The 22,597-nt window shown below is 35.2% G+C and overlaps 1 pseudogene; it reads right to left on the bottom strand.

The window, feature by feature from the left end:
• Window positions 1–3,821: 3,821 nt before the first annotated feature.
• LOC123566341 (tumor necrosis factor alpha-induced protein 3-like) overlaps window positions 3,822–22,597 on the bottom strand; it is a 32,665-nt pseudogene continuing 13,889 nt past the window's right edge.

The following is a 22,597-nucleotide window of genomic DNA, read 5'->3' as shown; positions in this document are numbered from 1 at the left end:
ACTCGGCCTAGATTTCATCAAGGCAATCATTCTGACCAAAATTCATGAAGAAGAATTGAAAAATACAGCCTCTATCGCATACACAAGGTTTTTCTTTGATTTGACCTAGTGACCTAGTTTTTGACCCAAGATGACCCATTTTCAAACTCGGCCTAGATTTCATCAAGGTTATCATTCTGACCAACATTCATGAAGAAGAATTGAAAAATACAGCCTCTATCGCATACACAAGGTTTTTCTTTGATTTGACCTAGTGACCTAGTTTTTGACCCGAGATGACCCATTTTCGAACTCAGCTTAGATTTCATCAAGGTTATCATTCTGACCACTAATCATGAAGATTAATTGAAAAATACCGCCTCTATCGCATACACAAGGTTTTTCTTTGATTTGACCTAGTGACCTAGTTTTTGACCCGAGATGACCCATTTTCGAACTCGGCCTAGATTTCATCAAAGTTATCATTCTGACCAATATTCATGAAGATTAAATGAAAAATACAGCCTCTATCGCATACACAAGGTTTTTCTTTGATTTGACCTAGTGACCTAGTTTTTGACCCGAGATGACCCATTTTCGAACTCGGCCTAGATTTTATCAAGGTTATCATTCTGACCAATATTCATGAAGATTAATTGAAAAATACAGCCTCTATCGCATACACAAGCTAAATGTTGACAGACGACAGACGACAGACGACAGACGACGGACGACAGACGCCGGACATCGAGCGATCAGAAAAACTCACCTGAGCATTGCTCAGGTGAGCTAAAAAATCACTGGGTAAAATCTCTGATCATAACAAAAATAATATCCACTGTTAAGTTAAAAAAATCGAAATCTTATCTTGTTCAATTTACTTTGAAGACTTTCCTAGATGTAAATGCTGCCTTAGCAAAGAACAAAACAGGCCTCGACCTTAGCGGTGGACTGTCAGACTGACGCAACCAAAATATCGGCAGGTCCACTAACTATCAAAAGTTGGGTAGACCGACGGTCAACCAATTTTCAGTCACGGTCTGCAAATAAAATAAAACCCTTAAAAGTGAAAAATAGGGGGGAAAATCGTACCCATATTGGCGAATTCACAAAACGAAAATTAGTACGGCATTCTACAGTTATACCGTATTTTGGTGTGTATAGGTCGCGGTAATGTATAGTCCGCATCTAATTTTTGCTCTGGAAATGGTCGGAAAATTTAACTTCTAGCGTATTAGTCGCAGTTAAATTTCGGATTTTTTCCCCAGCAATATTTAATATTTACCGGCAAAAAAGTAATGGTGGCGGCCATATTGATGCCGCAGACTGAATTATTACCGGAACCTGATTGGTGGAAATCGGACAGTGTTATTTTCGTTCCCAACTGTTTCGTACCAACAGTAGTATCGGTAACAGACTACGTCAAAGAAAAGCGGCTTTTTGACACTAATTGGCAGCAGACGGTTTGCGTTTACATTCTGTTGTCATGCAAGTTTAAGTGTGAATTGTTTGCACAGCAATTATAACACCTTTCCGTGTCATGTAATTAACCGCGTTCTTTTGATTTTGAGTAAAAAGATTAACAAAATATCTGTTTTGATCTTTTTCTTTTATTTAAAAATCAAAAGTAAAAAATTATCTTTCAAATTTTTTAATACGCTAAGAATTAGTATAAACAATGTTTGGAATGGAGGACGGATCTGTCCGGATTTTATCCAACCCGGAGTACATGTCAATGGCGTCCAGTAAAACGAAACTAGAAACAAACGTAATTCAGACTGCAAAAACATCTTTGAATTAAACTCATTCGTAATTTTAATAGTCTGTATGGGTTATTTACGATATATTTTATTGAAAGTAACCGCTATTGGTTGAAAAGCCGCCGATATTGATATTTTTTATCCATTTTGTTCGTTCGTAACAGATGCACGTAATTTTGCGAGAGCTACGGTCAGAAAATTGGCCCGAAAAAAACAACTGCTGGCAATGTTCTGTCGTATAGGTCGCAGGAACTTTTTCAGGCAGCAAAATGGGTAGAAAAAGTGCGACCTATACACACCAAAATACGGTAAGCATTGGCGAGTTAAAGCCAAGATAGCACGCATGGACTACTCCACCGGTCGGGCGAGTGGTTTTTATGTGGTAACTTTACCAAATTGAGAAATTACATCAGGCAAAATTACCTGGATTGACTGGAATTTACCCGCGAATCGTAAAAATATCAAACCGTCATGCTGGTAATTTTCCATTCCACAAGCACGTGCGCCCTATCGTTATATCAAATTTACATCGCGGTTACTTTTGACACAAAAAACGCGCGTAGTGCATTCATTTTTTAATATAATCGCTTCAAATTTTCAACACCGCTTGAGAACTAATACAGTTTGAATTCTATTACAATTTTAATAAGATATCGACAGGAATGTAGGCAAAATTCTTTAAAAACGATCAAATGTTCATATAATGTTTTGTAAAATTTCAAACAGCGCAATCTTGATTATTTATTTCTTTCTTAAAGTAAATAAACGGTACATACTATGGTAATAAAGTTCAGACTTTTGACCAGAAAGTACAAAAAACACAATTAAAAAATCTTAAATAATGAAAAAGCGGCAGCAATTTAAATACATGGAGTAAAACGATTTTTGGCAAACAGATTTCTGTTAGCGCGGCAGAATAGGCTACGTGACCTCATGAACGTAAATAGAAATGAGGTTTTAAAATAAAGCAGTATGATGTCGTTGCGGTTTTTAATAAGTTTTAAATGATTCTTTGTACATGTATTTTTTGACACAACACTTTGTTAGATGTTCTTCTCAAACAATAATGTAAATTTCTTGAGGGCAAATAGGTCACAGAGGTAGGACATCCACTATTCATCGTTCACGGTTTGACACATTTACATGTCAGTTTATTCAGGATATTGCACATTTGCTTTTAAAAAAATAAAGAAAAAACTTTTTTACTGATTTCTTCTCAACAATTAAAGGAATCGAGAAAGGATGTGTCACATGGCGCGAAAACATGACGTAATGCCATGACAATCTCGGGAAACTATACCGCTTTGATCTCCACTTCAGATGCCACAATAACCGACACACTTCTTTTAGCTCTTTGAGGGGGTGTTAACTGATGATGAAAACAAGGCCAATTACTTAGTTTATCATCAGAATAATTACCGACAATTGTTGATGGTTTTTTTTTTTTTTTTTTACTTTCAACACAGGTTGAGAGGATGATGATTATTGTGTCCATATTTTGGAACACTTTTCAAAATAATTATTTTTCGGGATAACAGATTGCTACAGTCTTCCATTTTTAATTATTTTAGAAATAAGTCCTGTTTCTTCGAGTCAAATGAAGTTATGACGTCTACAACATCACAATTTATGTGATAGAATTGGAGGTCCACTAAAGTCAGAGCAGGTCTACTAGATTTTAGCAGTTGGTGGACCTGCTGGCAACTGCTGAAAAAAGTTAAGGTCGAGGCCTGCAAAACCAAGCTTTCATAGCAGAAACACTTTGATGTTGAATTTGCAATCTAAAAATTGAAAAACACAGTAATTTTGAGCTCATGTGATTTCTCCTACTTATATTTAAGACAAAGAAAAAAATGAGATTCCTTGTCCCTGTTTAAAGCTTAAACTCAAATTATATTAAAACATCACAACCATTTTAATACTGCAAATAGCTTCTCCTTTTGAGTAAAACAGAGTAAACACTACAAGGAGTGCTTTTTCTGATAAAAGAGGAACTACTGACTATCAACTGAAGTCTGAGATTTCAGTTCCACACATACAGGCTCATGTAGAAGTTTACTATATACTGTATAGGAGTAGGTATCTCTTTTATAGTTTTATATATTGTCTCGTTATGCATTATTGTATATGGTCCACAATTTTTAGTAAATGGGAAACTGTTACGTCTGTGGTGAATATGTGAATTCAATTATCAAAAGCATACTTGAATAGAATGAGCTTCAAGATTATTTAATACTCTCAGCCAATTTCCAGGAAAAACCAGATCCAGTTATAAATTTACAATTGCAATAGGTAACCTCTCCTGAAAATGACAAAGTCTTATCAGTTTACCAGCTTTCTGCCAGCATCTTTGAGACGAATGGTACCTGCTACATAGGACATCAGACAACACTGACCTACTGTAGTCATGGATATATGTCTACAATATATGTATACTGTGAAATCATTTAAATTCGCTGGCATGAAATTTCGCGCGGGCTTAAATTCACGCATATTCAGTTTTAGAAAGGAAAAATATAATCAAAAATAATAATAGCGCGGTCTTAAATTCGCGCATCGGTCCTAGCACGAAATACGCAAAAATTCGTCCTATGCGAATAAAAATGATTTCACAGTACTATATTTGTTACAGGTTCAATAAAACAGAGTTAACAATACATAAGAACTAAAAGACTACAAATATGATAATATAGTATATAGGACTGGATGTAGCCAAATAAAACAATATTACCTATAGAATAATATAATCTACTAAAGGATTTGTAGCTCATCATTTAGAATCATTAACATAAACATGTCAAGGAGAGGTATGTCTTTAAGAATCTTTAAAAACAAATAAATGTTTTGAATTTTGACTCAGAAAATTAGCAAAAATGAAGAAAAAACAATCTATCTATTCTTCAAATAGTCAACCAAACATTACATCATCAGCAGTATGTATAGGTAAAAGTAATAATTCTGACATGGATATCTTGATGTCTCAAGACAATCTCAACAATTGATTGCAGCTTTCCTGTCTTGTCAATACGAAATTCTAAGTTATCTGGGAATATACAGGAGTTAGGAATAACGAGTGATAATTTACCGAAACCATTTAAACGACCAAAGATAAGATAATACTTCAAATGCAATGAAGACGAAGAAACTGACTACAGAATTTTATAACTAACTCTTTAACAATACTGTTTCTTAGCAACAGTGAAACACTAGTAGAAGGCTCATACATTGTTAAAGACAAAGACCTGTATAGCCGACTGAACTGTCTATAGCACTTTATAAATATCAAACAGAACAACTTCTGAGACAGAAACTTAACAAAACAGGAAGTAATTAAATACATATAAAGCTTTGCAACTAACCACTAGAACACTATAACTAAAACCAGATTTAAACATGGTGCAAATCCTGTTTATTCTTATAGCACCCAGAGCAGTAATTATCTGTGTCCTTGCTGCCATAGAAATCACAATCTGGATTGCGGCATTTCATTCCAGAAATGCCAGTATTTGTGAATATCTTCTGCGGAGGATTGGACGACTTGGGTGCCGCAGGTGGCGGCCCTTTAACAGGTCCATTACTTTGCCTCTTCGTAGTGCCGTAGTCCACATTGTCATAATCCGGTGACGGCGTTCTCGGTCTTGGTTTCGAAGCTATTTTCTGTGGTTTGGAGTTTAAGTCAACCACAAGCTTTGGCTGAATGCTTCGATCTTTCTCAACAACTTCTCCATCAGGCATATCATAAAATTTAGATTTTCCAAATTTTGTCTCATCTTTATCTAAATGACTACTTTTATGTTTATGATGAGTTTCTTTTTCCTGGTCAGAAATGTGTTTTTTCTGATCAGCATAACATTTCGAGCACAAGTAACTTGTCTCAGCAGTACCATACAGGCTGCAACCATTGGACACGCAAGGTACTCTCTCTGAATGAGATTTACCATTCCTTAGGTCAACTACATTTTCTTTACGTCGTATACGTGGGGATCCTACTTCCAACTTGTACCTCTTACCAGCATCAATTAAATAGTTATCGATCATTTTCTGGTGAGTTTCACTTTTGTTCATTGTGATCCTGCAACACCAAATGGACTGTTGTTCTAACTCACCTAAACTAGATATAGTCAATGGTACTTTAGAATTCTGTGAAACCGAACTTTTCTTTTTATCTTCTTTATTCCCTTTCCCAAGATTTTTCAACTTTTTCCCAACACTTTTCCCAAAACTCCCGAACTGTTTGGACACAGACTGTAACTGCTGTGACACTCTATTGTCTTTCTTTTTCCCCTTTTCCACGAGTCCATCGTCCGACTCGTAAGATCCAGTAGAATTTCTATCATCACTGTTATTGTCAAAGAAAGCACTACATATTGGAAGTTTCTCTAGATCCATGTAACGTTTCAGCAGATTAATTTTACTTTCTTCCGACATGGAGAACTCAACATTGTTTTTCTCCCAGTTAAAGTTTATACCAGGATCCATAGAGAAATGGAGAGGTAGAGTTGTTAGTTCACTACTCACTATTGGAATTGCAACTGAAAATACAAGACTGATAATTATATTCAAATTAATGATCACTCTTAATAATTTTTGCATTGAAAAAACTTACTGCTAAGCTGTTTTGGAGTTGACTACTGTATATTTGAATATACTTTATTTCTCAATTTAGTGATCAGTGGTCTTAGTAGTGTTGGAATTTGTCAAATTATAGCCTGAATACTGGTTCAAGCCAGAATTGAATGCACCAATAACTGTGTGCAAATTTTATCCATTTTACTGTTTAAAAGAAAAGAACATTCAATAATGACCATAACTGACAATGATAGACCTTCAGCGAATAATTCGGACTATTTACTGGCAAACCATCCAGTCAGTCTCGCTATAAGAGCAGTTTGTAACCACTAACCATGTGTATATGTACATCTTATATAACAGCAGCCTGGAAATGTGTGGTGTTTTTCATATGGGTTAATCCATCTAATTTAGAACTATTTTAGTTACAAAACAACAGTAAAATGACCTGCTGTGTGTTCATGGATTGTTTATAATACTAAAATGTTTTCTGAATTTCAGGTCACACAAACAAAATATTTAGATCGGATGGCAACTTTTCAGCTTCTCCCAGTCGAGGCAGAACCTGAGTGCCATCAGCACAATATTTCAGGCATTAGCGGGTGCCTGGTTAAAACCAGTGGTCATAAGCAGGTAACTGGTAATTTCAGTACAGCAATAAGAATGGAGACTGCATGACATCAGACATACTGTTTTCTGTCTAACACAAACAGAACATGCATCATGTGGCTGGAGAACCTGTAGATTAGAGTTCCTGTGCTCTCCCTAATGAGCTAAGAGGGATGGACACTTAGGATGATTTCTGCTTACCTGGAAGAACATGTCTTTCATCCTCCTTGCTGCATTCCATAGGCACAAGTGCAGAGAAATGAGCAGCGTCATATGTCAGCAGTAGAGGGGATCTGTAGCAATGTGACGCCTCACATTCTACAGGTAAATATATACCACCAAATGGTATAGGAGCCATTGCATCACCGTTGGCGTCACGCAAAATTGTGTCTGCCACTACGATAATTGGACGTTGTATAACATGTGCAAGGACAAAAACATGGAATTCTTCTAAGCTTTCATACACAACGGGAGACTCACTGTCTTCTTCCTTAATAACGTTATCCTTACTGAAAGACCTGGAAAATAAAACAGATCTTCAGGGTTCAAGCTAGCCCAGAAAAATTGGGAGAAGTGACTTCTCCCTTCAGTGAAAATACAGGGAGAAGTGAGGCTGCGGGTCAAAACAGTCATTAATTAAACTGTATATTACAGTTTTGATGGTACAACACAAAGGAATAACATTTCAAAACAACACATATTTTACTTATAAGTACGAAATGCCAAGTATCAAATACAAACACACACAGTGAGCATGTATTTATGCAGTAGTTTGAAACATTCATAAATAATACTAAATCACCATCAGTATTATAACAGGCATGTGTAGTGTGATTTGTTGTTCGGCTTATGTGTCATGACCCCTTGCATATGCATTATCAAATTTTGCCAGTCTACATATAACACAGTGCGATTTGCCAGGCTCATCTTCCTTCCACCAGTCAAAACTAACAATAGAAAATTAATTTTTCAATTCTTATCCATGCATACCCCTGTTTCAAACCCCAGCTGGTCAAAATCCGGATATCCAAAATTTTATGTCCGGATACTGATACACTCATAAGCATTGCCCAATTCTCCAGTCTAAAGAATATATTTGGCAAATTGTGATGATGCAAAGACAATTTAACAGCACAGGACAGTATCTGATATTAAAGTCTACAATGACAATACCTTTTATTGGAGAAAATTAAGAAAAATGTTCATGAAATATCGGCAAGTTGTCACCGCGAGCAGACATTCTGACAGCCTACTTTCGTTTTCAAAAAACTTTTACAAAAAGATAAAAGCTAATGTGTTCTTATCTAAAATTGATTGTGATTGATTTTTATTGATTGAAATTAAATATCTGTTGTCTGAATTTTAATTTAATTTGTGTATAACACGGATATTTACGTCTGGCAGCCGCAATTAAAACCATACATTACGAACAACTCTAGTTATTATTCAGAACTTTTCTTTAGGCCCTATCAGTCAATTTGCGATGGGCTATCATCCTATAATCAGCTATTGACTCTTGCGCCGACATACTTGTGTTTTTGTTTTTATTTACCCTACTTTTGACAGTTTTTAGTTGTTTTCACACGTGATGCACACACTTTTTATCCGTGATGCACAAAATCAATTAAAGGCAATTTTGTTTCACCTCGTTTGATTGGTGTTTCCGAAGTTTTCGACTAATTAAAATCATCCTGACGATATTCGGTGATAGGCGGAGCATACTTTTTTGACAGGTGAAGTTCACAACCCGTAACGGGATCAGTTTCGCTAATTGATTATGTAATGTTTTTACAAGCTGTTTAGAAGCTGATAGATGTGATATATACATGTATGATAACTGCCTCGGGTGCCAGATTTTAGGGCGACTTGTTTTTCGCTTTTCTGTACAAACAGAGCGAAGTCATCAGAAAAAAAGCGACCACTTCGCTCTCGTCGCCTAGAAGCGTGGACCCTGGATCTTTTTAAAGATGTACTTTGTTTATCTTTCCATAAAATATTCTATCATAAGATACTGATTTTCTGTTGGCTTTAATGCCACAAAGACATAATGATAGGACATATGGCCACTTGATTTAATTTAAATCTAGAAATTCCCCCATCAAGTTTAATGAAATTTGCTAAAGTTACAACTGTGTATGTACAGGAAAATATATATAGGGGCCACATATGAAATTTAAAACCGTAAACAACACTTTACTAATTCTGCAAACAAATGGCAACTCAGGCAATTGATTTTGATGGGCCTAAAATGTTATCTTGTAATAGCATTTGTTTAACAAAAATTTTATCCAAAGTAACCAAGATGACTCTTATAATGCTAGCATTTCAACAATTCTAAATCTACCAACAATAATGTGCCTGTTCAAGCGACAATCCCAAGTGACATACTTGTCCTTTAGGGAAGCCTCTCTTTGTAATACTTTGTATAAAATACATGTATATAATAACATCGCTAACCTGACATTAGCCTGTGTTCTAGCACTATCACAGCAGCTGTTTCTATGCATAGTTCCCCTTCCTGGCAATGCTCGTGGCGTGGTCGAGGCAAGACGTAACACATTCTCCCATTCACTCTTCCATTCCTCTTCAGAAAATATTAATCCAGCCTATAAAGTCACAGCACACATTAATAGTGAGGAAAGTGTTAGTAATGCCAATTAAGCCAGCCATTAAAATGTATTTACTTCTTTAAAGTTTCACTGCAGAACTGAAGATCTCAGACATGATATTTACCAGTGCTAGACTGACCATGTTTGTTCGTTATGTATTACAGGATATCTGCATTCATTTTGCATGTTTGACACACATCAAGACAATTTTGATTCTAAGACAACTACATTTAGAACTTCAAAAAAAAAATGTGTCATGTATTTTTTAGGAGTATACTGTAAAATCCTAAATATTTGTGAGGGACCAATTTTTTCAGGATTTCATGGTTGCATCAATCCACAAAATTTAATTGTCACAATGCATAAATTTCCCATTAATTTTTTTCTTCAAACTTTGATATCTGCAACTTCATATCCCCACGAAACAGCTATATTGGTCAAAACAATAAAAATTTAACTGATTTCAAAGTAATCAAGAGAAAAAGGTCACTGTATTCATTCAGTGATATTTTTATTATCTGTAACAAACTGCCAAACTGATTTTCATTACAAAGGATAGAGCCTTACTTTGGATAAACGTGACATTTGATTGTTGTTCAATGAGTGAAGGATGAACGGTTTAAATGAGCATGAGAATTGACTCAATCAGCGACATAAATTCTTCAGATGAAGATGTACCTGTTTGTTGGCTTGGGTCTGCTGCAGCCTCCATCGTCTATAGAGAGCCTGTCTGTAATACTTCTTGGTAAGCGTGTCATACAGGGCACGTCTCAATAATAGCTGCCTATCATGTATACCCCACATTGCTGTAATCATATATCAAACATATATACATGTAAAAAATTGTATTCATAAAAATGAGATTTCTTCTTGTTCATATTAATCTCTTGTTAAAACTATGAAAAATTACAAAATCTAAAAGATGACAGATTTAGTCCAAAGCTCTAGGAACACTATTGATACTACTGAACTTCTGAATATGTTCCTATTATTGAAGTGGTAGAACAGCATATAAAAGACAATGTCATTTTCTTTTTCCGTATTTCCATATGTTAAAGTTCATTTTTCAGCATGTGACAACCATGGATATTACTGTACGGTACAAGCAGGAAAAACAGCTAGTCTTTCATTCTTCATGTTTAATGGTCAATCAACAAATCACATGGATTCTTGAGAATAACAACTGTGTATTTGACTCTTATCTACCTATTTCTTAAATTTTTTTTTAATTAAAACATTACCTAATGATGCAGCATGCAGTAAACAGTTGCCATCCCCAGTTGTTGCCATGGGTAACAGTCTCTGACATATACCTAGCTCTGCCCACCAGTTCAGTCGTCCTGTCAATATAGATGAAAAACATTTAAATGTACTGCAAACAAATTTTGATATTAAAATTTTGTCAATACTAATATTGCTCTACAAAAGCTTTTCCAACTTTGGAATCTTTGCTATCCAGAAAAGTAATCCTACATGGATGAGTAGTCAGTGTCACTGACTTCAAGTTGCCATGCACGGATATAGTTTTGCAACCTCACTTAGGGTTTAAAACTATCCACATAACTCTAAACTCAATAAATACAAGCAAATTCAGTGAATCCATATCCCCCACCGAGTAAGTTGTTTTAAGAATGAAAGATGTTTTATTTCCACATATATCTAAGTTATGTACAAAAGGACTGAGCAATGATTTATTGGTTCCTATTTTTAACAAAGTCAAGGGGAAAAACTCTTCTCTATAGAAATCTACAAGTTTCATGAAGATCCATCGATGGATTACATTTTCAAGCTTTTTACCAAATCAAGCAGAAAAGCTTTAACTGGGTCAAGGGGGATAACACTACCTGTTAGCAAAGGTCATGTGCTAATTAATAATTATATGTGGTTTGGTCATTCTCACTGAAATACTTTTTGAACTATAAAATTTTTTCAATTTTTTCAAACACATCAAGGGGGAAAAAACTGCCTTTACTGTGCCAAGGAGGACAATACTAAGTGTGAGCCAAGGTCATGTCCTAATTAATAATCATGTGAGGTTTGATAATTCTAGTTTAAATACTTTTTGAATTGTAAATATTTTCTTCTTTTTTCATTTGGTGATTCTAGTTTAAATATTTTTTGGACTGTAAGCATTTTCATTTTTCCCCCAAACAAATCAAGGGGAAAACTCTGCTTTTACTTGGTCAAGGGGGATAATTGTAAGTGTTAGCAAAGGACATGCGCTGATTAATAACTCTGTGACATTTGGTGATTCTACTTCAAATATTTTTTGAATTATAGCCATTTTTAATATCGGATGGACGCACACACACACACACACAGATGGATGGACAGATGGACAAACATCCAGATGGACAATGCCAAAACAATATCCCTCCACCTTCAAGGGAGGATAATAAACAACATACGAGGTTTAATGAAATCGGGCATAAGTTTAAAGGGAAAAAGTACTTTAAAGATATTTCTAATTTTATCTTTTATGGTTCCTTAAAATTCACCAAGAGCACTCATTTGAAGAAATTTTACAATTTAACAATTGACTTGATAAAAATAAATATAGGTCAAATCTAATGAAAATCCATTAACCAGGTCATCAGAAGAAGTCATTTAATTTAAAAGATCCTAATGTTATCATCCTTTAAAAGAGGCCTAGTGCCTCCATTTGTACAAAATTGAGAGAGGACCTCTTAATAATGCTACAGACCAAGATTAATGCAATCTATCAAGTGGTTCACTGGAAGAAGTCATTAAAAAGATATTGCTATTTTTTAGTTCCAGCATTTTCTGAAAGTGGCGTGGGTGCCCTCCTATTAACAAAATAATAATGTTACAGACCAAGTTAATCGGAGATCCAGCAAGCGGTTTATGAAAAGAAGTTGCTTACAGGTTTTTTTCTATTTTTTGTTCTTGTGGCCCCTAAAGGGCCCATGTGCTCCAATTCATAAACTCTGTACTTATGCTAAAGACCAAATTGCCAGGATGCTATAGACCAAGTTTATTATAATTCTGACCAGCAGTTTTGGAGGAAAAGATATTTAACTTACAATACTGACAACAAACAATGCTTCTTCTTAGCCTATTCCCAACTAGGAACATCAAACAAACTTTAGTGACATATAGAATTACCTGCTTGTTCCAGAGAAACTAGAGTTGACTGTTCAATTAAATCTCTTTCCAAGAACTCTCTGAAATCATCTGAGTAGCCAGTAATGTCTGGTAAACAAATGTCTGCACATACATGTTGTCATGGCAATCTTCAGTGATATCATGAAGTACATTTTTACGTTCTTCGTCAACTAATATTGCATTCTGAGAAATCTTTGAAATTCCACGTTTCAACACTTTTGGAGCTGAAATAATTTACAAATTAAAGTCAGATAAACTTTGGTTAATAGACATAATAATTTTTAACTTCTCACATGCACCAACTTTTTTTCTAGTTTGTTTTAGAGTCTTTCTTCGGCAAAGGTTAACATGTTTAACATACAAATGGTGTAATACAATGTGAAAAATATATATATTTAGATACATGCTTTTGCACAATAATTTTCATTATCTTTTATTTAATGTCTTCTTTCAATATCAACATACATGTGTATATGCTGAAAAACATTATGCAACAATGATTAACTAGCTACAAGGATAGAAAGACAAAACTTAAAATCAATATTGATACTAAAATCTTTTGCTGGCTGCAGATGCAGATGGGAATATCTGACTCGAGGACAAGAATTCAGACAATAATGACATCTTTTTCATACATGTTAATCATTTTTATGTTGTTTAAAGGACACAAGCCAATCTTACACCTGGTGTAACAGGGAGTTTTCTAGCATCAGTGAAAACACCAGGAACTCCAGTTAAGTATGAAATAAACAGATTCTACTCCTACACTGTACCCATAATCCTTAACACACAGGGCCTTTTTCCTCTATAAATCTACCTCCGGGAAAAGGAGGTAATCCCAATGCAAAAAAGTATGGTTTTTTCCCAAAGTTGAATTTAAAATTCCCAAATGATTATACCTTTTAGGGTTTTGCTGTTTTAAGATAATTTTGCTAATTTGTATGTATATTTAGGTTAATTATAATACTGTTGAACAATTACTGAAATGCAATTCATTGATACTTCACACAAAAACATATTTATGTAGATTTTGGTAATTTGCAAATTGTCTCAATTAAGACAATTTCTGAGAGCATTTTCCCAATCCCAACAGTGTCGGTGGTATTTCCAAATTGATGAAAAAAAGGCCTGACGCAGTACAAAAAGTGAAGACCTGCTAAAAACTCACATGCACTTCCTATAACAGCTTTTTCAACATCAGGGGGAGACAACTTCGCATCTTCACTTCTCGATGTCTGTTGTTCTGGAGGGTTACTTCCCTTGGTACTCAGCTGAGGAGGGTTAATTGCCCTAGTATTCAGCTGCTGAGGGTTACTTCCCTTGGCATTCTGTTGATGGTTACTTCCCTTGGTATTTAGCTGTTGAGAAGGGTTACTTACCCTGTTTGTTAATGGTTCTGGTGCTGCAAATCCTGCTGAAATTCAAAAGAATATAAGTTTCCAACTCATGTAAAAATACAATGTAACATTTAATTAAACAGCTAACTTGTTAAATATCAAACACTTTATGTGATTCACACCTCAGCTAAAAGGCTGTTTGAAAGTTATAATGAAAATATATAATACCTGCTGTCTGCCAGACTTCAGAAATTGTTAATATTCCATCAGTCCCTGACAAAATCACATTGAACTACACTTCAATCAGCACTACCCTACCAATACTATCTTAACATAAAACTATATTTATACAAGACGGCCATGATGTTCCTTTATCGCTCACCAGAGTTACACTGCTTGCCTGAACAGTTTTGTATATGGTTACCGGTATACAAAATTATTTTTAAAACTTGATCTGCTGTTTCTGACTGGAAGACTTTTTAAAGCTTCTAATATATACATACAGGGAAAAGTGATCATGTCCTCAGCCGGCAGTTTTTTGATGAATCTCGATAATTTTAACAATCTTGGTAGAGGGTCAGACAAGGAACATTTGTGTGAAATAAGTTTAAAATCGGGCCAGTTGTTTCATACACGACAACTTTTTATAGGTTCCACTACATATGTATAAGGAAAAGTGACCACCCCTCCTTGCTGCCATGTTTTTTGACGGATCAAAATAATCAGAACAATCTTGGTAGAGGGTCACACTAGAAACATTTGTGTGAAATAAGTTTAAAATCGGGCCAGTCGTTTCATACAAGACAACTTTTTATAGGTTCCACTACATATGTATAAGGAAAAGTGACCACACCTCCTTGCTGCCATGTTTTTGGACGGATCAAAATAATCAGAACAATCTTGGTAGAGGGTCACACAATGATCATTAAATTTTGTGCGAAATCATTTTAAAATTGGGCCAACAGTTTCATCAAAGACATTTTTTTTAGGTTTCCACATATAGGGAAAAATGACCATGCCCTCTAGCTGCCATGTTTTTTGATGAATCAGAATAATCTGAACAATCTTGGAAGATGGCCACACTAGGACCATTTGTGTGAAATTATGTTAAAATTGGGCCAGCAGTATTTTTAAAGTTTCCACTATATACATATAGGGAAAATTTTTACAAAGTCAGGGACCATAACTCCTACATGACTGAATGAATCTGGACGCGAAACCCCAGGTGCACAACTACACATGCTGACCAACATTCCTGTAAAGTTTTGTGACTCTACTCTACGTCAAATACTTTTAGAGCTAGGCGCGACACAACATTCTCGGACGGACAAGGCAAATCTATATGCCCCCCCCACAAAGTGGGAGCATAAAAATGTGCATGTGGTCCATGCATGTGGTCCAAATTTGAAGCTGTAGCTTGAGAAATGTGAAAGTAGGTCACTAGATCAATTTCAAGGTCAAAGTTCATTTCTGTACACAAAACTATGCACATGCTCTAAATTTGAAGGCTGCAGCCTGAGAAATGTGAAAGTAGGTACTATGTAATAATCAAGGTCAAATTTCAATTCAGAACACTAAACTATGCATGTGGTCCAAATTTGAAGCCTGTAGCTTGAGAAATGTGAAAGTTGGTCACTAGGTCAATCTCAAGGTCAAAGTTCATTTCGGTACACAAAACTATGCATGTGGTCCAAATTTGAAGGCTGTAGCTTAAGAATTGTGAAAGTAGGTCACTATGTCAAAATCAAGGTCAAATTTTATTTCGGAACACAAAACTATGCATGTGGTCCAAATTTGAAGCCTGTACCGTCACTAGGTCAATGTCAAGGTTAAAGTTTATTTCTGTACACAAACCTATGGATATGGTCCAAATTTGAAGGCTGTAGCTACAGAAATGTGAAAGTAGGTCACTAGGTCAATCTCAAGGTCAAAGTTCATTTCGGTACACAAAACTTCACACATGGTCCAAATTTGAAGGCTGTAGCTTAAGAAATGTGGAAGTAGGTCATTAGGTCAAAATCAAGGTCAAATTTCATTTCGGAACACAAAACTATGCATGTGGTCCAAATCAAATGTGAAAGCAGGTCACTAGGTCAATGTCAAGGTCAAAGTTTACTTCTGGGCGTGACCCCCAGGGCGGGGCCATATTGATCCTAGGGAAATAATTTGGACAATCTTGGTAGAGGACTGCTTGATGACGCTCCATACCAAAAATCAAAGTCCTAGGCCCTGTGGTTTTGGACAAGATTTTCAAATTTTCTCCCTATATAAATCTATGTAAATTATAAAAATAAACAAAGGGCCATAACTCACTCAAAAATTGTTGAACCAGTCTGATTTTCAAAATTTGGTCAAAATCCCCCCAGTAGTTTCTGAGGAGATGCGATAACGAGAAATTGTTAACGGACGGAAGGGCGACGGACCACGGACGCAGAGTGATTTGAATAGCCCACCATCTGATGATGGTGGGCTAAAAATCTAGTTGAGGTGCGCCATGAGAAAACCAACATAGTGCGTTTGCGACCAGCATGGATCCAGACCAGCCTGCACATCTGTGCAGTCTGGTCAGGATCCATGGTGTTTGCTTTCAAAGCCTATTACAGTTTGAGAAATGGTTAGCGAACAGCATGGATCCTGACCAGACTGCGCAGATGCACAGGCTGGCCTGGATTCAGGCTGGTCGCAAAAGCACTATGCTGGTTTTCTCATGGCGCGGCTCAGTTTATCTCTTTCTAATGTCCAAGTTTTAAATGATACTTGGACACTGGAGACTTGAGTTTTTTATTGGGCTGTATCAAACCAAGTGTAAACATTATTTTCTGAAGAATTGGTTACAAGTTTCTTAAAAATCTTTTTTTTTTATACAGGAAGCTTTCCTAATATTTCCTTCTTAGAAGGAAATATTAGGATAACTTCCTGTATAAAACAAAGATTTTTCTTATTAAGATACTAGACTATTCCTATAAATGCCGAAGTAAAAAAGATAAGCTGATTTCCTACCAAGATAATTTCTACTTTGTTTAAGTATTAGTTGTTGAGATGGAAGAAGCTTAAGATGCTAATGGCAAAGTCGTTAAGCAAACACTTTGTTAGATATCAGACAATTCAAATTGTAAAACTATGTCCAAAATATAAATTTAACTAAAAATTGTGACTGTTTTTAAGTTACAAACTTGAAATTATAATTTTTAAAATCTATTCATAAAATCAAAGATTTTGATACCAGATAATTATGACATATTAACTTTGATAAATATATGATGTAAAAATATGGATCATAATACATGTAACAGCAATAAAATTTGAAAATGCATTACAGAATTAATTCAGTTTGGCCAAAATATACCTTTAACAAGTACAGAGTTGTCTCCCTTGACTTGCTGAGGTTGCCCCCCTTGTATGTCTCCAAAACCAGGAACAGGGTAGGTCTGGGATTTAGGTATTGACTGGGTACTATTTTGTTGTTGGTTCAGCCATGATGCTGCTGACTGTGGTGGTGGAGTAATTCTTCCACTTCTTACAACAGGCTGTCTTGTTTCTATCTGTTGTAAATACAATCAGATTGTATGCATTTTGTTTTCATTAAAAATTGTACATTTTTATGACTACATTGCATTGACATGTGTTTACCAAGTGACAATGACTGTAATTAATCATGTAAATAAACAACTATTGCAAATTCTTTTAAAACATTTAGAAATGACTAATTCAAATGAGATTTGGTTATCACAATGAATCATAATATTCTATGCAATAAAAAGTATTGATTTAAGAATTTTCATACTACAGTACATCTATTTATATAAAAAATCATGTATTAAGTATTGATTTAAGAATTTTCATACTATGTACAGTGCATCTAATATCTATTTATATAAAAAAAAATCATGTATTGAAAGTTATATAAAATAACAAACCAACCCCAAATAGATGCTAAAATTATTAAATTTCTATAAATCATTCAGGTGTTTTGAGGAAATTTCTACAACTTTTTTACTAAAATCTGTATTTTTGTCTATGTTTTGAGCTTTAATCACAATCAGAAACAACAACAGTAGACATAGTAAAAGAGAAAGTAATCCTTTCTTGTACAGTAATTAACCTTCACCTTGCTAAATTTCTAAAATGGACTGGTCCATCTTCCAATTTGGACAGTACTATTTATTAGATTTATTATTCAAAGGGGTGTTCACTGAAAATTTACTGACTGAATAACGAACAGTGCAGACCAAGAACACCAAACATGGACATGCAGGCTGATCTTGGTTTGCATTGGTCGCAAAGGCAGAATCATTTGCCGCCAGCAGGCTAAAGGTGAATGATATATTTTTACTATTTACTTGTATCGGAATGATTCTCTCCCTTTCAACTGGGAACTTGGGGACTGGCTTCGGGGACTGGAATGCTGGGTGGACATTGCTCCCTATAACTGGCCCTGTCCCTGTCATCACAGATCCAAACACATCTGGCTGATGGAAGCTGGTCATCGGACGAGCATACATGACCCCATGGTGGGGCACTGGGCGGGTCTGGATAGGGGGTTGAGAGTATCTGGTCGGAGGAGCCGGCTTCTGGAAGCCACTCTGAGCCATCTGGTTACTTTTGTACATCCGGTAAGCCGTGTCTACATTCCAGTTGGCTTCTAAATACAAATATATTGATTATTAGCAAGAATACCATTATGATATACACACATCATAAACGACAAAACTAGTGTGTAATTTTGGCTTTTTACATATAGTTTTGAAGTAAAAAGTATATTTCTGGAGTTAGTTCTTCGCTTTATCTATTTCTTACATATAGTACACCAATTGCAAATTCTTTGGACAATACCAGCACTATTTCCATATCCGAGTGTTGTGAATGACAAATTGTTTCATAAAAAGGAAACATGTGCCAAATAATATCAAAATCCCACTACAGACCAGACACAGAAGTGTGGATGGACAAAAAGGCACAATCCTACTGTTCCCGACAGTACGACACTAACAATGACCTTACAGTTAAACCTATAACCTTTATAATCTATATTTTTACAATTAAACAAAAATTCATATTTAATACAGTAATAAACAGAGGGTAGATTTCAATGTTGGTCATGTGTTTATTGCGAGGTATTCAGAAGTAATTCATAACATTAAACTTAACAACCAGGTTGATAGCTTTCTACTGTACAGGATACTAAAAAGATTTTATGTATTGTTCAGGATTTTTCTTAAGAAAATGAAAACATTACAGCAGTAAGTTGTAAACAAACTCTTAATAGAAATCTACTGTGATAGCAAAATACTGTCCAGGGCCCGTATTCATAAAGCTCCTTAGACAGGGCTTGAGCTAGGGAGCGACTTGAGCGAAATAGTCGCTTTGTAGCTCCCCACTTCGCTCTAATTTAACATCAAAGCGAAATTCAAGTCGCCCGATTTTTTTATCCACACACTTCCAATTATCCGCTATCAGCCTGTTGACACTTGACAGGAATACACGAAAGCATAATTTAAGCTCCGCCTACTTCAGATTACGGAGAAGTGCAAATCGAGGGTTCAACGCAATAAGGGCGTATCTACATATAGTTAGTATATGTAGATACGCCCTTATTGCGTTGAACCCTCGAAATGTGACACTTGTTTTGTAAACTGACTGTTGATAAACAAAGCAGAAGGGATTTATATTACATAAGCTTACACATTCTTTTTTGACCTTTAGAAAGTACCTTACCGTGACTGGCTTGAGTAATTTCCTTAAATCCACTTAATTTTACTGGTATTTTTCAAAACCCAAACTTTAGAAACATAATATTATCACTGACACTTTCTGTGAATAAAATAAGGTAACTGAAATTTACCCAAATTTTTGACACCTGCCATCAGAAACTGGCTTAAACCTGTTTGACACCAGCATATCAAAGAGACATCAGCTGATCAAAGGAGACATGTGATGTCATAGTGATGTCACTGCTATTGACATGTATTTAATTCATACACAACAGACTCTGAGTGCAGCAACTGGGAACTTGATTTATTTTTTGCTGATATGGAATTTACTTTTTTTAATTGTATTCATATTCAAAGGGTTTTCTTGGTTTGGGCAATCATTGCAAGAGTGAAAAAAAACTTGAATTTGCAGTTTACGCACATTAGATTCATAAGGTTTAAAATGATAAGAAAATAGAATCACTGACATTTTCAGTGAATTTGTTATTTACTTTAAATTAATAAACAAAGACAGGAAATAATAAAAATAGTAACTTATATTAAGCATAATTAGTTCCTTTTTCATCTTGCATGTCATGGTGCTAAAATCTCGTCACTTCTCCCTAAAACCTCTCCACTTCTCTCTAATCTTAGCTGAGGGAGAAGTGACTTCTCCCTAAAATCTTAGCCTAGCTTAAGCCCTGAGACAAAACTTAGGAAAATCCTTAACTTTATAAAATTTCCTAAACAACATAGCACAAAAGAAAAGTGTAAACTTTATAAGTTATAAGTAACTTTATTGATAATCTTCATTACTATGCCAGACTCTATGAGACAATATTGTTAGACATTCCAAATATCTCAACGATTGTCCACAAAATGCTTCGGAACTTTTCCATTAGTTAGTCCCTTAGGGAAAATTTTTCCTTAGGAGCTTTATATGAATATGGGCCCTGAAAGATATTCAATTTTAAGACCACTGCAAAAGTAACTGTATGAGGTGTTTCCCCAATTATCGCTATAACTTCTTAATCACATTCTAATTAGTAACAAGACCTCTCTTGATCCCAGAATACTTAGTTAACAAGACAGAAGATTACACAATGTTTTTTTTTTATTATCTCACATTAACTGACTGCATTTTACATAACACAAGAATATACAACAAAGACCAATCAGCAATGGTTCACAGTAAATGACAGACTTGGCACTGTCCATAAATTTCCTGAAAAATTGTTTTAATCTAAAACAGGGGTAAATTCTCTCTTCAATTAAAATTCAGATTGGACATGTTTAACAACTTGCCAACTTCATTAAAATCCTACTTTATTCCTTTATAGCAAAGCAGACATTCAAATAAAATTAACCATCCCTCTAAATGTTCCATGCTCATCTGTTTTAAGGAATGTTCTTTCAATCAGAATGTTTAATTAAGCTGATGAAAATACATTTTATATCAGTCTGCGATTTAAAGCTACAGGGCATAATGTATTCCCTCAGCTTACAATCAAATAAAATCTGCTGGATGTTGTTGTTTTTATTCAAAGGGGTGTTCACTGAAATATTACTCAGTGCAGACCAAGATCAGCCTGCACAGTCTGCACTGGTTAGAAAGGCAGAATCACTTGCTGCCAGCATGCTAAAGTAACAGTCTGCACTGGTTAGAAAGGCAGAATCACTTGCTGCCAGCAGGCTAAAGTAACAGTCTGCACTGGTTAGAAAGGCAGAATCACTTGCTGCCAGCATGCTAAAGTCAGAATCACTTGTTCCAGCAGGCTAAAGTAACAGTCTGCACTGGTTAGAAAGGCAGAATCACTTGCAGAATCACTTGCTGCCAGCAGGCTAAAGTAACAGTCTGCACTGGTAAGAAATTTAAGGCAGAATCACTTGCTGCCAGCAGGCTAAAGGTTAAGGAATGTTGTTTCAATCAGAATGTTTAATTAGGCTGATGAAAATACATTTTATATCGGTGGAAAAAAAAGCCGCAGGGCATAATGTATTCTTTCATTTACAATCCATCTATACTGAACCTTTAGAATAACAATTACTGTAATCAGATAAAAATATGCAGCAACTCCAACCTGGATGTGGTTCAACCTTGGTGTGGTTGTTTCCTTTTATATAAGCACTATTCAGGAAATAATTACTTATCTATCAACTGCCTTGAAACATTTTTTTTTTCATAATTATTCTGTATTTGCCCCTTAATTGAAGTTAATATAGTAAACACTTCATTATATAAACAATTTATTCCTTACAAATGTAAAAACATTTTTCAAGTTACCGAAGACTGTAAATTATGTATGCACTGCCACAGACAAATATTTCTGTACAAGAAGCCACAAGATTAACAAAAGTATGAATGAATTTTGCAAGTCTGAAAATAAATAACAACTTACTTCTGGAGGCAGTTATTCTGTGAGGTTATTGTGTGTTTCTTTAGATATAACAATTATAATCAATTAAGAAATAAACTTTTGTCAGTCAAGATAGTCCAACATACTTTTTTTATTATTATGTTCCAATGTATGTGTATGCTTTCACTTACTGCATATTTAAATAAAGAAATGTTTACAAATACACAGTATGAGTAATACTCCAATGCATGTGAGACCTATAGTAGCTTGCTACACTTGGCCAGCTGTCACATGAAACACAATTCAATTAGTACTGACTGGGTTAACGCCCACTGGAACACAGGTAAACATATATCAATGAGAGGTGAACGACTGTAAATACTCTTAGTGCATCAAAACTTTTGAGCAGAAATCTAGATCTGTTCCTGTTATTTGGGGAAAAAATAGCTTGGTGCATGGGCAATAGGAAATAAAAATCCTGATGTAAACCCACTTTAACAGAAGAAATGCAGAATTTGAAAGAAACTTTCTGATGGAAAGATATTTGTAAACAGCTCCTGC

This window comes from Mercenaria mercenaria, chromosome 8, assembly GCF_021730395.1.
Source record: "Mercenaria mercenaria strain notata chromosome 8, MADL_Memer_1, whole genome shotgun sequence".
NCBI lineage: Eukaryota > Metazoa > Mollusca > Bivalvia > Venerida > Veneridae > Mercenaria > Mercenaria mercenaria.
The sequence above is the reverse complement of the archived record's forward strand: the minus strand, read 5'-3'. Positions and strand labels throughout refer to the sequence as shown.